The sequence below is a fragment of the Dendropsophus ebraccatus genome, chromosome 1 (genome assembly GCF_027789765.1).
Source record: "Dendropsophus ebraccatus isolate aDenEbr1 chromosome 1, aDenEbr1.pat, whole genome shotgun sequence".
NCBI lineage: Eukaryota > Metazoa > Chordata > Amphibia > Anura > Hylidae > Dendropsophus > Dendropsophus ebraccatus.
The window spans coordinates 20,337,915-20,353,287 of record NC_091454.1 but is presented as its reverse complement, the minus strand read 5'-3'; the positions used below and the strand labels follow the sequence as shown (position 1 = coordinate 20,353,287).

Genomic DNA, 15,373 nt, shown 5'->3' with positions numbered 1-15,373 from the left:
GGAGTCAGGGTGATGGAGGATGCAATGAGGGGCTGGCTGTAGAGAGAGGAGGGGAGCAGGATTAGGAGGTGAGTGGGAGGTGGAGATAGATCAGGGGGCTGTGGGAGCACAAGGAGGAGGGAGATGGGGGTGCAGGGGGGCACTGGGGGTGCAGGTGAGGGTGGATGGGTGTGCAGGGGGAAGAGGGGGTATTAGAGGGGGAGAGGATGGGTATGGATGGTATATACAGGATGTGTATGGTGAGGTACAGGGTATATACAGGGGAGAGGATGTGTATGGGGATGGATGGTATATACAGGATGTGTATGGTGAGGTACAGGGTATATACAGGGGAGAGGATGTGTATGGGGATGGACTGGGTATATACAGGGGAGAGGATGTGTATGGGGATGGACTGGGTATATACAGGGGAGAGGATGTGTATGGGGATGGATGGTATATACAGGATGTGTATGGTGAGGTACAGGGTATATACAGGGGAGAGGATGTGTATGGGGATGGACTGGGTACATACAGGGGAGAGGATGTGTATGGGGATGGACTGGGTATATACAGGGGAGAGGATGTGTATGGGGATGGACTGGGTATATACAGGGGAGAGGATGTGTATGGGGATGGACTGGGTATATACAGGGGAGATGAGGTGTATGGGGATGGATGGTATATACAGGATGTGTATGGTGAGGTACAGGGTATATACAGGGGAGAGGATGTGTATGGGGATGGACTGGGTACATACAGGGGAGAGGATGTGTATGGGGATGGACTGGGTATATACAGGGGAGAGGATGTGTATGGTGATGGATGGTATATACAGGGGAGAGGATGTGTATGGTAAGGTACAGGGTATATACAGGGGAGAGGATGTGTATGGGGATGGACTGGGTATATACAGGGGAGAGGATGTGTATGGGGATGGACTGGTATATACAGGGGAGAGGATGTGTATGGGGATGGACTGGGTATATACAGGGGAGAGGATGTGTATGGGGATGGACTGGTATATACAGGGGAGAGGATGTGTATGGGGATGGACTGGGTATATACAGGGGAGAGGATGTGTATGGGGATAGACTGGGTATATACAGGGGAGAGGATGTGTATAGTAAGGTACTGGGTATATACAGGGGAGAGGATGTGTATGGGGATGGACTGGGTATATACAGGGGAGAGGATGTGTATGGGGATGGACTGGGTATATACAGGGGAGAGGATGTGTATGGGGATGGACTGGTATATACAGGATGTGTATGGTAAGGTACTGGGTATATACAGGGGAGAGGATGTGTATGGGGATGGACTGGTATATACAGGATGTGTATGGTAAGGTACTGTGTATATACAGGGGAGAGGATGTGTATAGAGATGGACTGGTATATACAGGATGTGTATGGGGATGGACTGGGTATATACAGGGGAGCAGGGGCGGTCTTGGCATTTCTGGGGCCCCAAGCAAAGTTATGTCTGGGGCCCCCCCTCGACACGCACTCCACAACAATAGACCACTGTGTGCTGCCCCCAGTAGTATATACCCCTTGTGTGCTACCCCTCAGTAGTATATACCCCTTGTGTGCTTCCCCCAGTAGTGTATAGACTCCTGTGTGTTCCCCTAGTTATATATAGCCCCCCCCCGTGTGCTCCCCCAAAAGTATATAGACCCCCTGTGTGCTGTCCCAGTTGTATATAAACCCCCTGTGTGCTGCCCCCAGTCGTATATACCCCAGTTACATATACCCCCTGTGTGCTCCCCACTAGTATATGGACCCCCTGTGTGCTCCCCCACTTGTATATAGCTCCCCTGTGTGCTCCCTTAGTGGTATATAGCCCCCCTGTGTGCTCCCCCACTTGGATATAGACCTCCTGTGTGCTCCTCCACTTGGATATAGACCCCTGTGTGCTCCTCCAGTAGTATATAAACCCCCTGTGTGGTTCCCCCAGTAGTATATAGACCACTGTGTGCTCCTTCAGCAGTATATAGACCCCTTGTGTTCTGCCCCAGCTATATATAGACCCCCTGTGTGCTCCCCCAGTTATATATAGACCCCCTGTGTGCTGCCCCCAGTAGTATAAAGACCCCTGTGTGCCCCACCAGTAGTATATAGACCCTCTGTGTGTTCCCCCAGTAGTATATAGACCCCCTGTGTGCCCCACCAGTAGTATATAGACCTCTGTGTGCTCATCCAGTAGTATATAGACCCCCTGTGTGTTGCCCCAGTAGTATATAGACCCCTGTGTGCCCCCCCAGTTATATATAGACCCCCTGTGTGCTGCCTCAGCAGTATATAGACCCCCTGTGTGCCCCACCAGTAGTATATAGACTCCTGTGTGTTCCTTCAGTAGTATATAGACCCCCTGTGTGCCCCACCAGTAGTATATAGACCCCTGTGTGTTCCCCCAGTAGTATATAGACCCCCTGTGTGCCCCACCAGTAGTATATAGACCCCTGTGTGTTCCCCCAGTAGTATATAGGCCCCCTGTGTGCTCCCCCACTTGGATATAGACCTCCTGTGTGCTCCCCCAGTTGTATATAGACTCCATTCTGCTGCCTTAAGTAGTATATAGACCCCTCTGTGAACCCCCAGTAGTCTATAGCCCCCCTGTGTGCTCCCCCAGTTATATATAGCCCCCCTGTGTCTTCCCCGTTATATAGCCCCACTGTGTGCTCCCCCCATTTATATAGACCCCTGCTGTGTGCTCCCCCTCCCATATAGTATATAACACAATAAAACAAACACTTATACTCACCTGGGTCCGGGCGTCTCCTCTTCTTCTCTCTTGTGGCCGCAAGCGTTTTCCCTGCGGTCACAAGAGGCCGCGCTCCCCTTGTCTTGGCGCCGATGCTCCAGTGATGTCACTGGAGCAACGACACCACAAGGACAGAGCGGCCACTTGTGACCTCAGGGAAAACACTTCCTGCAACCACAAGAGTGACTGACAGCAAGGAGCCAATGGCTCCCGCCCTGTCAGTGCTGCTGTTGCATGTAAGTGTGAGCGCTCATTACGAATGCTCATAGTTACAGTACAGATCACAGCAGTTTTGAGCACAAGAGAACAGCGGGGCTTGGGGGCCCCCCTGGATCTTGGGGGCCCCAAGCGATTGCTAGGGGTGCTTGGTGCCAAAGACTGCTACTGCAGGGGAGAGGATATGTATGGGGATGGACTGGGTATATACAGGGGAGAGGATGTGTATGGTGAGGTACTGGTATATAAGGGGGAGAGGATGTGTATGGGGATGGACTGGTATATACAGGGGAGATGAGGTGTATGGGGATGGACTGGGTATATACAGGGGAGAGGATGTGTATGGGGATGGACTGGGTATATACAGGGGAGAGAATGTGTATGGTAGGGTACTGGGTATATACAGGGGAGAGGATGTGTATGGTAAGGTACTGGGTATATACAGGGGAGAGGATGTGTATGGGATGGACTGGTATATACAGGGGAGAGGATGTGTATGGGATGGACTGGTATATACAGGGGAGAGGATGTGTATGGGGATGGACTGGTATATACAGTGGAGAGGATGTGTATGGTAAGGTACTAGGCATATACAGGGGAGAGGATGTGTATGGTAAGGTACTGGGTATATACAGGGGAGAGGATGTGTATGGGGATGGACTGGGTATATACAGGATGTGTATGGGGATGGACTGGGTATATACAGGATGTGTATGGGGATGGACTGGGTATATACAGGGGAGAGGATGTGTATGGGGATGGATGGTATATACAGGATGTGTATGGGGACGGATGGTATATACAGGATGTGTATGGGGACGGATGGTATATACAGGATGTGTATGGGGATGGACTGGGTATAAACAGGGGAGAGGATGTGTATGGGGATGGACTGGTATATACAGGGGAGAGGATGTGTATGGGGATGGACTGGTATATACAGGGGAGAGGATGTGTATGGGGATGAACTGGTATATACAGGGGAGAGGATGTGTATGGGGATGGACTGGTATATACAGGATGTGTATGGTGAGGTACTGGGTATATACAAGGGAGAGGATGTGTATGGGGATGGATGGTATATACAGGATGTGTATGGGGATGGACTGGGTATATACAGGGGAGAGGATGTGTATGGTGAGGTACTGGTATATACAGGTGAGATGATGTACAGTATATGACTGTATCCTGGGTATATACAGGTGAGATGGTGTATATCGCTGTATCCTTGGTATATACAGGTTAGATGATGTGCAGTATATGGATGGATCCGAGTATATACAGGTGAGATGGTGTATATGGCTGTATCCTGGGTATATACAGGTGAGGTGATGTGCAGTATATGGCTGTATCGGGGTATATACAGGTGAGGTGATGTACAGTATATGGCTGTATCGGGGTATATACAGGTGAGATGATGTACATTATATGGCTGTATCAGGGTATATACAGGTGAGGTGATGCACAGTATATGGCTGTATCCGGGGTATATACAGGTGAGGTGATGCACATTATATGGCTGTATCCTGGGTATATACAGGTGAGATGATGTGCAGTATATGGCTGTATCCGGGGTATATACAGGTGAGATGATGTGCAGTATATGGCTGTATCCTGGGTATATACAGGTGAGGTGATGCACAGTATATGGCTGTATCCGGGGTATATACAGGTGAGATGGTGTATATGGATGGATCCAGGGTATATACAGGTGAGATGATTTGCAGTATGGCTGTATCCGGGGTATATACAGGTGAGATGGTGTATATGGAAGGATCCAGGGTATATACAGGTGAGATGATGTGCAGTATACCCGGCTGTATCCTGGGTATATACAGGTGAGGTGATGCACAGTATATGGCTGTATCCGGGGTATATACAGGTGAGATGGTGTATATGGATGGATCCGGGGTATACACACTGATCTGCAGGGATGGCACATCTATCTGCAGTACATCCACTCTCCCAGCATATGACGGCCGCAGCCGTCCGTCCGTCAGTGGCACAGTGGTGGTGTGGGTAGCAGGAAGCACATGGAAGCTTTTGTGCAGCCGTAGTGATTGACATGATGGCGCCATCTTGCTCCCCCACACTCCTTGATTGGCATCTTCACAGACAGAGATGTGCTGAGCAGATTTGTCTCTTCTCCCTCAGTCGTGCCCGCTCCTCCTTGACCTTTGATTCTTCTTATGATGTATTTCACTATTGATCTGTCTGACGTCAGGTGTAACCTAAGCCTCACATCTGAGAAGTGCTAAATTCTGATGTTACCGGAACAATCCCCTCTGTCCTTCCCGGCTGTGCGGGGGGATGGGACCTGTCAACTACCAAGCCAACTTTTGGGGCTTTAGTTATCCCAGCGAAGCTGTAATCTCAGGCCTCATTGTACAATATGATTAAAGTTGTAAAAAAAAAAAGGCTGTATCAGCTGATGAGATGTAGCAGAGCTGAATTTGTCATTGAACGTTTTACAGCAGCTTTAGGGCCCTATTCCACCGGACGATTATCATTCAGATTATCGTTAAATCGTTCGAATCTAAACGATAATCGTTCGGTTGAAATGTAGTTAACAATTAACGACCGAACGAGAAATCGTTGATCGCTTTATAAGACCTGGACCTATTTTTATCGTTGCTCGTTAGCAAAACGTTCGCAAATTGTTCGTATTGAATAAGACATCGTTCGGTCGTTTGCAATAGATATGAACGCAATAGCGAAGAAAAACGATCGCAATTACGATCATAAGTAACGATTATCGTTCCATGGAAATGAGTGAACGTTTTCAGGTCTTTCGCAATAGCGGTCGTTTGAGATCGTTAATCGTTAACGATTATGCAAACGATAATTGTCCGGTGGAATAGGGCCCTTAGGCCGGGGCTACATGGTGACATTGGCTGCCACATGGGTCAGGTCCCAGCCACTTGTAGGCCACAACGTAACCTCCAGGGGTCTTTCTTGTTTATTTCTTAAGGCCCTATTCCACGGAACGATTATCGTTTGTATTCGGCCGATATCGGCCGCTACGGACGATAATCGTCCGGTGGAATAGAGTGCAACGATCAGCCAACATCGTTCATGTCAGCTGATCGTTGCAGTCGCTTGTTTTTCAACATGTTGAAAAACAAGCGACTGATATAACAACAATCTGCTGCCGTCGCTCCGTTGAATAGGAGCATCGGCAGCAGACGCTGCTGTATCCTATGGGCTGCCCGGACGATCAGCCATCCCCCGGGCAGCCCCCCCCAGAGCTCCCCGCCGCCCCTCCCGCACTCACCCGCTTGCTGCAGCCGCGTTGAATAGCGGCGGCAGCGAGCGGGGAACGAGGAGCAAACGAGCGCTGAGAGCGCTCGTTTGCTCCTCTAAACGACCTGTGGAATAGGGGCATTAAAGGGAATGTGTCATCCAGAAATTACGTATTGTTTAAATCAATTGATCATCTATTGTTTAAGTTACGCATTCCCAGCAGTCTCCTCCTTATCATCACAGACAGGAGAATAGTGACAGATGACACCATTATATAGATAACACAGACAGGACCACAGTGACAGGTGATGCGATTCGGCCAAGCATGGCCTTCATTGATAACATAGACAAGAGTACTGTGACAGATGGCACCAGTATATAGATAAAACAGACAGGAGTACAGTTACCGGTGACACCAGTATTTAGATTACACAGACAGGAGTACAGTGACAGGTCACACCAGTATATAGATTACACAGACATGAGTGGAGTGACAGGTGACACCAGTATATAGATAACACAGACAGGGGTAAAGTGACAGCTGACACCAGTATATAGATAACACAGACAGGAGTTCAATGACACCAGTATATAGATAACAGACAGGAGTACAGTGACACCAGTAAATAGATAACACAGACAGGAGTTCAATGACACCAGTATATAGATAACAGACTGGAGTACAGTGACACCAGTATATACAGTAGATAACACAGACATGACTACAGTGACAAGTGACACCAGTATATAGATAACACAACACAGACAGGAGTACAGTGACAGGTGACACCAGTATATAGATAACACAGACAGGAGTACAGTGACAGGTGACACCAGTATATAGATAACACAGACAGGAGTACAGTGACAGGTGACACCAGTATATAGATAACACAGACAGGAGTACAGTGACAGGTGACACCAGTATATAGATAACACAGACAGGAGTACAGTGACAGGTGACACCAGTATATAGATAACACAGACAGGAGTACAGTGACAGGTGACTCCAGTATATAGATAACACAGACAGGAGTACAGTGACAGATGACACCAGTATATAGATAACAGACAGGAGTACACTGATAGGTGATACCAGTATATAGATAACACAGACGGGAGTACAGTGACAGGTGACACCAGTATATAGATAACACAGACAGGAGTACAGTAACAGGTGACACCAGTATATAGATAACACAGACAGGAGTACAGTGACAGGTGACACCAGTATATAGATAACACAGACATGAGTACAGTGACAGATGACACCAGTATATAGATAACAGACAGGAGTACACTGATAGGTGATACCAGTATATAGATAACACAGACGGGAGTACAGTGACAGGTGATACCAGTATATAGATAACAGACAGGAGTACAGTGACAGGTGACACCAGTATATAGATAACACAGACAGGAGTACAGTAACAGGTGACACCAGTATATAGATAACACAGACAGGAGTACAGTGACAGGTGACACCAGTATACAGATAACACAGACAGGAGTACAGTGACAGGTGACACCAGTATATAGATAACACAGACAGGAGTACAGTGACAGGTGACACCAGTATATAGATAACAGACAGGAGTACACTGATAGGTGATACCAGTATATAGATAACAGACAGGAGTACAGTGACAGGTGACACCAGTATATAGATAACACAGACAGGAGTACAGTGACAGATGACACCAGTATATAGATAACAGACAGGAGTACACTGATAGGTGATACCAGTATATAGATAACACAGACGGGAGTACAGTGACAGGTGATACCAGTATATAGATAACACAGACAGGAGTACGCTGAGCCCATTGATATATTCTGTGCATCTTTTGGTTGCCTTTGAGCCAAAAAGTTAATTCTTCACCAACCAATGTATGCCCATCAGCCATCAGTGGTGTCAGTTATTGTAAATCTATCAGTCCGTGGAAGGTCACCATCTAAATCCTGCTAACGTTTATTGTCACTTTTTTTTTTTTTTTTTTCTAAATTCTAAAAAATGCAAAAGTTTAAAATTTCTAAATTGGCACATGGCACATCATGGCACAAATGTGACAGCAAATATTTAATTTTAAAAAAATGGGTGGGGGGTTTTAGAGGGGAGGGAAAGCCTTAACATACATACATACACATCTCATAATAAATATGGCGCTTCCCAGCATGTGAAACACATAAGTAGAAATACGTGGCAAAACAGCCTCCAGAAATGGATGGCACAAATGGTAAATATGGTATGGTGGATAAGCAACTGTTTTAGAGTAACATGCACCAAAATAAAGTATAAATTTACTAGCTCTATAAAAATATATTGAGATATTACAGCTTTTACTTTTTAGCTTTTCTGTGTAGACTGGGGCAGAATCAGCAGAGTCATCTCATTGGTAATTTTATCTATAAAGCTTTTTACTCGCTTAGTGTCTAGCCAATACCAGAAAGAAGGCTGTGAGAATGGAGGCAACTGCTTCCTGTCCTGTTTTCTGTATAGAGCAGGCGCCCAACAGCTGATCGATGAGGGTCCCTGGCGATCAGTGATTGATAAGCTATTCTGTGGATAGGCTATCGATCGGTTTTGCCTGGAAAATTTTTATCCAGCCTTTTAAACTGAGGGCCTATTCTCAGAGAAGTCCATCAGTTGGCAACCAGTTATTTGAAGAGGCCATGGTGGTCACCCTCTCCCACCACAGAGGATGCTGGGAGGGAGATTTATCATTGACGGCCTATCCTGAGGACGTTGCATCTTTGTGTCACATCCCTTAGAAACAAGGACGTATAGACATTCCAACCAAGTGATTAAAAGCCTCAATGGCGTCACCAGGCGACCCCTACAAAGAAGAAGGAATATATATATAGAAAAAGGCAGAGGAAGGCGCATGCGAGTCACCCAACTAAAGTCGTCTGAAGGTGTAAAACACAAATGAAAGATTAGATGGGGAAAGAAAAGCTTTGGTTAATTAGAATGACAAGCGCAGTTAATGAGGAACATAATAAGCTTGGAGCAAAAAAAAAAAACACGATTCGGGAAGAGGCCTAATGACACTGTGATGGCGGCCATTACTAAGAGGAGGGATGGAGAAGTTGTATGGTATAAGCTGCAGGCAGGATTTTATATTGTATACAGGGGGAGATTTATCACACATGGTGTAAAGTGAAACAGGCCCAGTTTCCCCTAGCAACCAATCAGATTCCACCTTTCATTTTCCAAAGAGTCTGTGAGGAAAGAAAGGTGGAATCTGATTGGTTGCTAGGGGCAACTGAGCCAGTTTCACTTTACACCATGTTTGATAAATCTCCCCCTACATATCATATAGTCACTATGTGGTGACATATATAGACAGAACACATAGAATGCCTACATACATTACTAACGTAATTAACAGCTTGTATTATACTTCAGAGCAGCATTCGTTCGTCACCGGAAACAGTCAGCATGTTGTCGACAAACACCCTCCCTAATATGGTTAACATTAGATTTCCCTATATCAGATGACTGTAAAGTTTCTGGCGTATACGTGACTACATATTCTAGAATCACAAAAAAAGGCTCTGAGCCTGCAGGGAATGCTGGGAGATTCCAGCTCTGATGCTTGCAGAATTGTGAGTTCAGCTCTTGAGTATAATACAAGTTGTATCTCATGATTGGTACTGTGGCACTTAGATTTCCTTAGTTACATCAAATGACTGCAAAGTGTGTGATGTATATGTGTATATGTTCTAGAATCACTAGAAAAGGCTCTGTGTAGCCATAGAGCCAGCAGTAAATGAAGTGAGATTCCAGAACTGAAGCCTGCAGAATTTTGAGTTTAGCTCTGGAGTACAAATACACGTTGCTACCCATAATCGGTAATATATACTGATCCCTGCAAACAACCGCAATATATACTGATCCCTGCAAACAACCGCAATATATTCTGATCCCTGCGAACAACCGCAATATATACTGATCCCTGCAAACAACCGCAATATATACTGATCCCTGCATACAACCACAATATATACTGATCCCTGCGAACAACCGTGATATATACTGATCCCTGCAAACAACCACAATATATACTGATCCCTGCAAACAACCACAATATATACTGATCCCTGCAAACAACCGCATATATACTGATTCCTGCGAACAATTGCGATATATACTGATCCCTGCATACAACCGCAATATATACTGATCCCTGCAAACAACCGCAATATATACTGATCCCTGCATACAACCACAATATATACTGATCCCTGCATACAACCACAATATATACTGATCCCTGCAAACAACCGCAATATATACTGATCCCTGCAAACAACCGCAATATATACTAATCCCTGCGAACAACCACAATATATACTGATCCCTGCAAACAACCGCAATATATACTGATCCCTGCAAACAACCGCAATATATTCTGATCCCTGCGAACAACCACAATATATACTGATCCCTGCAAACAACCCTAATATATACTGATCCCTGCAAACAATCGCAATATATACTGATCCCTGCAAACAACCACAATATATACTGATCCCTGCGAACAACCGCAATATATACTGATCCCTGCGAACAACCGGATGACAAGTGTTTAGACTGAAAAAATAGCGAAGGATTAACAATGATTTTGAGGTCAGCTCGAAAGATGCGATCAACGACACAGGAACGATTTCTCATTCATCATTTGATCGTTGCCGTGTTTACAGCAGATTATCAGATTCGAACAATATAACGATTTATTGCACAATAATCAGTCTGTGTAAAAGGGCCTTAGAGGAGTTGTTCACCAAAAAAAAAAAAAAAAAATTCAAATCAACTGGTCCCAGCAAGTGCCAGAGATTTGTAATTCATTTCTATTTAAAAATCTCAAGTCTTCCAGTACTTATCAGCTGCTGTATGTCCCGCAGGAAGCGGTGTATTCTTTCCAATCTGGAGAGCAGGAGAGGTTTTCTATGGGGATTTGCTACTGTTCGGGACAGTTCCTGACATGGACAGAGGTGGCAGCAGAGAGCACTGTGTCAGGCTGGAATACACCACTTCCTGCAGGACATGCAGCAACTGATAAGTACTGGAAGACTGGAAACTTTTTACTAGTAGTAAATTACAAATGTCCGGCATCAGTTAATTACAAATAAAAAATTTTCTGGTGAACTACCCCTTTAAGGGTCCTTTTAAGGACACAAGTGAGTGCCAATAAGCGAGATCGGTGCTTGCTTGTTTGCATTGCCTTTACACAGCACAATTAATCAATCGGCTGGACAAGGATTGTTCGTGCGTCCATGGAAACTGACAGTACAAGTATGTACATATTTGTGCTGTCAGTTTACAGATCACACAGCAATACATACTTACTATCAGCGTTGCTGTATGATCTGGCATCCTGCTCTCTGGCCACTGCTGTATCTTCAGGCCACTCTGGCTGTTAATCATTCTGAAGGAGGCGGCAACCTGTAGATATAGCGGTGGTGGGAGAGTAGGATGACAGATCACACAGCAGCACAGAAGGTAAGTATGCACTGCTTTTATAATCTGGAAACTGGCAACATAGATACATACATATCGGTGCTGTCAATTTTCCTTTTGCTATCAGCCGCACATCTCCTGTTTACACAGGGAGATGTGTGGCCGACAGCAATACATTTTAAAGGATGCGATCAGCTGTTTTTCCAGTCCTCGACTGATCGCTGTGTTCACAGGTACACATTGACAGTCTGGAAACTTTGTGGTCATACAAGAGGGTTATAGGGTTCCAACCTCCTTGTTACAAAGAGCGTCTCTCCCTCTGGAGGACCTGACCTGTCCTGCATTAAACAGACAACCCATTGATTTGAATGCATGTTGTGTAATTCCTCATTTCACCTGTGGTGGCGCTGCAGGTAAATTGAATTCTTACTACCATGTTTCCCCACAAATCAGAACACCCCTTTAAATCCATCGTCCTCAGCCCTACATCTCCATACATAAAGTCTGCATAATAGCAGCCGGTCAGAGCGATCTGGCCGCCATTCATAAACCGCGGTTTATTGTGATAAGCCTGAAAATTGAGTTTCTTTATCTGTTTACCTAATATATCTCCTCCTTCACATGGATGTTATTTCCCGTGAGATCAGGAAAGAAAAGCCGCTATTTGCCATTCGGAACAATAAATGAAAATATACGGTGGAGATAAAATGCGGTTTAATGCACCTTGCCCAGAGTGGCGCGGTATAATTTACGGTGACCTTCACGGTTTGCTCGCTGCAGACACATCAGCCGCGCTGCACAAATCCGGCGTCTAGTTAAAATGTAGATTTAAAAATAAATCCATAAATCGCAAAAATAAAATAATAATAGCCGACTCCTGCGGACGAATGATGGCCGTCGCCCCGTTTCACGTCTACATTTAAGCACTGCATTAGGGAGGATAGTCAGTGAATGGGTTGTAAGAGACGATTTAGCCACGGGAAGGACAAAGGAAGAGAATTTGCCAAGAAGATTGATCGCCCGCGCTAATATAGTTGCAGATGAAGAGGGGAGGGGGGGCGACGACACTGGTGTTACGGCGTCTGTAGCGTCTGACTGGCAGAAGGGGCCATTATTTACAGCTACTTGTTCCGCGTCTCTTCTAGGGTGCCCTATTTTTACTACTGGATTTTAGGCGCCAGAAATATAGACAGTGGGAGTTTGCCTTGCTACCTTGTGCGGAATGTGGGCTGTCATGCGGATGAAGAACTGTATTCCACATGTTTACCAATAAAAACATACAACAGTGTGTAAAGCTGTTCCTGGAAGTGATACAGCGCATCGGTCCCTGTTTGCCCATCGTTCAGTGATATGCTTTACAGCAAGCCTCATGGACATAGACACAATGAATATCTTTGTATGGGACACATTTGAAAGCATGCTTTATGACCCCATTCCACAGGGAGGCCGAGCTGTGAGCTTTAGCTTTTGCCTTCTCTACATTTTGCTGTAATGCTTACCTTTCACGGCCACCTCCTTATCGTCGCTGACAGAACAGGAAGTCTCAGCTTAGTATTAAAGGGGTCATCCAGCATTAGAAAAACATGGCCACTTTCTTCCAGACACAGCTCCTCTCTTGTCTCCAGTTTGGGTGCAAGTTTTGCAACTCTGTTCCATTGAAGTGAATAGAGCTTAAAGGGGTAGTGCGGCGCTGAACAGTTATTCACTAAATAACACACATTACAAAGTTATACAACTTTGTAATGTATGTTATGTATGTGAATGGCCCCCTTCCCCGTGTTTCCCCCCCACCCACACCAGACCCGGAGGTGTAGTGCTCTATACTCTGATTCGTGTCGACCCCCGTCCGCCATCTTATGACAATGATGTCATCTTTGGGTGGCCGGCCGAACGGCTCTGACCGTCCCTCGTGCCGGCCCCCCTCTGCTGCGTCATAACTGTGCTCAGCCAATCGCGGCTGAGCAGCTGATGACGCGGCAGAGGGGGGCCGACACGACACTTCCGGGTCTAGCATGGGTGGGGGGAACACGGGGAAGGGGGCCATTCACATACATAATATACATTACAAAGTTGTATAACTTTGTAATGTGTGTTATTTAGTGAATAATTGTTTAGCGCCGCACTACCCCTTTATGCTCTATTTACTTCAATGGAGCGGCCCCATTTCAGATGATCGGGGGGGGGGGGGGGGGGGGGTCAGCAGTTGGTCCCCCACTGATCAGATGCAATCCCTTTAAAATGCCCCCCATTTAAGTGGTATATTTATGTAAGCTCCACACAGACACTGAACAAGAAGGGAATGATGGATGAGTTTAACTGTGACGTACATATGAAATTTCATGTAGATTTTATCTGTATTTGGAGTATAAGAATACTCCAGAGAAAAAAAGGGTTTTAAACCTGGTGTCATATAGTTATATAGATTTGTAAATTACTTCTATTAAAAAACTTGTCTTCCAGTACTTAATAGCTGCTGTATGCTCTGCAGGAATTAGTGCATTCTTTCTAGTAGTCTGACACAGTGCTCTCTGCTGCCACCTCTGTCCATGTCAGGAACTGTTCAGAGCAGGAGAGGTTTTCTATGGGGATTTGCTACTTTTCTGGACAGAGGTGGCAGCAGAGAGCACTGTGTTAGACAGGAAAGAATACACCCCTTCCTGCAGGACATACAGCAGCTGATATGTACTGGAACTAAATAGAAGTAATTTACAAATCTCTATAACTTTCTTACACCAGTTGATTTAAAACTTTTTTTTCCTTCAGAGTACCCCTTTAAAATTTTAAACAAAGGCTTAAAAGTGAACCCCCCACTATACAAGGCTTCTATGATAACACTGTATGGTGACCCTCAATAAGACGTGCGCCGTAACAGCATTTCCTGCTTCACGCTCTATAGCTTGCAGCTTGGCCACAGATTATTCTGTGTGAGAATTTTCCAAGTCCAGGAGCCTAGAGCAAAACAAATTAAACTGCAAGTAAGGAAAAGGCGGAGATTCTATTATCAGAAGCCATAGGTGGTCAGTCTATTTATAACCTCTTCCTTGGTCCCCACTAATTTTGTGTAAAATACTTTTCTGCGGAGGTGCGGGCGGCCCTGCTGTCACAGACAAAAAAATGGATTACTTTTTTTTTTTTTTGCACATAAATAACTAATAGCTTTAGAATATTCTAGGATTAAAAGTCTTTAGCGGTAAATTTAGGTTTTCCGATACGCCTGCTACATTATAGGCAGATTTTTGTTCATAGTGTGCCGGTCGTCAATGTCCCCCAGAAAGCCTACCCATCCTTAAAGGGGTTATCCAGCGCTACAAAAACATGGCCACTTTTCCCCCTACTGTTGTCTCCAGTTCAGGTGTGGTTTGCAATTAAGCTCCATTTACTTCAATGGAACTGAGGTTGAAACCCCACCCAATCTGGAGACAAGAGAGGGGGAAAAGTGGCCATGTTTTTGTAGCGCTGGATAACCCCTTTAACTTAATTTGGCGTTTCACAAAAAATTCATATGCTGCTGGGCAGGGCCGGCTCCAGGTTTTTACAGGCCCCCGGGCGGCAGAGCCTCAGCGGGCCCCTCATTCATCCCCTATGGACCAATAATCAACACACTATGCATAATCGCTGGCACTAACTGACGCAGACACACTCAGACCCTGATGCACACAGCACTTACAGCTCAGTCTTCTCCCTCTTCCTCTCTGGCTGGCT

At 45.6% G+C, this 15,373-nt stretch overlaps 1 protein-coding gene across 2 annotated transcripts in view; it reads right to left on the bottom strand.

Annotated features, from left to right (window-relative positions):
• LOC138772604 (ankyrin repeat and sterile alpha motif domain-containing protein 1B-like) overlaps positions 1-15,373 on the bottom strand; it is a 108,179-nt gene extending 92,806 nt beyond the window's left edge. For both annotated transcript variants that reach the window (XM_069953134.1, XM_069953168.1), the window contains exon 1: positions 15,339-15,373. The gene's annotated coding sequence lies outside the window, so the exon portion shown is untranslated. The remainder of the gene's footprint in view (positions 1-15,338) is intronic.